Source organism: Octopus bimaculoides, chromosome 4 (assembly GCF_001194135.2).
Source record: "Octopus bimaculoides isolate UCB-OBI-ISO-001 chromosome 4, ASM119413v2, whole genome shotgun sequence".
In the NCBI taxonomy this organism is placed as follows: Eukaryota; Metazoa; Mollusca; class Cephalopoda; order Octopoda; family Octopodidae; genus Octopus; species Octopus bimaculoides.
Genome location: NC_068984.1, coordinates 107902946 through 107904034, shown reverse-complemented (window position 1 = coordinate 107904034; position 1089 = coordinate 107902946).

Genomic DNA, 1089 nt, shown 5'->3' with positions numbered 1-1089 from the left:
ACACACACACACACACACAATTAAATTAATCAGCTGTTTAGCAATGTACCACCAAAAAGGAAAACTACAATTGTCATTAAATATGACAGAACGTGTCAGAACAACTACAATGCTAGAAATAAGAGCTAAAGTGCTCAGATGCTGGAGTTAACGTACATAATTTTATACATAAATATTGACAGCGACCGTAAACGGCCGAAAGTAGTTTGGAAAAGGGAAGTTTATACATAGAAAATATATACAGAGAAGTACTGAAAATCGAATGTTATAATTTGGTAAGAAAATAGCTGCTATTAGTTTTGGACGGTTAATATGCAGAGTGAGTGTAATATTCGACTGAATTTAATACAATATTTAGATTGTTACGATCAGATTTGAATTCAGTCTCCACGAGGAAGATTATATCTCTTTCATGTCACAAGGTTTCATATATGTGAGATCGTATATATCCAATCCTATCGTTAGCAGAAATATATCCATTAAATTTTAAATAGAAGAAAGCACGCCAATCCAGAGTTACTGGTTAATCATGTTCGTGTTGTTGATTCTTCTCGATATAAACCATTATAATATCTTATCCTCTACCGCTCCCCTGTAAACAATAAGTCAACTGCAATTAGAATACTGTCCTTTCTTGTTACCTTTTACTATCGTTACAACTTTTGTCGTTTGCATTTGCTAGTGTCTACAACAATTGAATTGATACCTATATGCTAAGCTGTTTAGCTATTGCACGCTATTGTCCTTGAATTCATTTAAGGTGTGAAATATCGCATGCTACTATTCATAGGTTAACATCAAATATATGTAAACTTTATAAAAGCGGAGTTGTTTTTCTTGTCAAAAAGTATAAAAGTAATATAACCATATTTGATATATCTTTCGTTAGTTATTACCTCCGCCAAGGAAGGAAGTTATGTTTTCATCGGCGTTGGTTTGTCCGTCTGTCTGTCTGTGTGCAAAATAACTCAAAAAGTTGTGAACGGTATTTGATGAAACTTGCAGGAAAAGTTGGAAATAACACAAGGAACAGATGATGAAATTTTGGTAGTGATCCGGGAAATTTTATATATATATATATATATATAT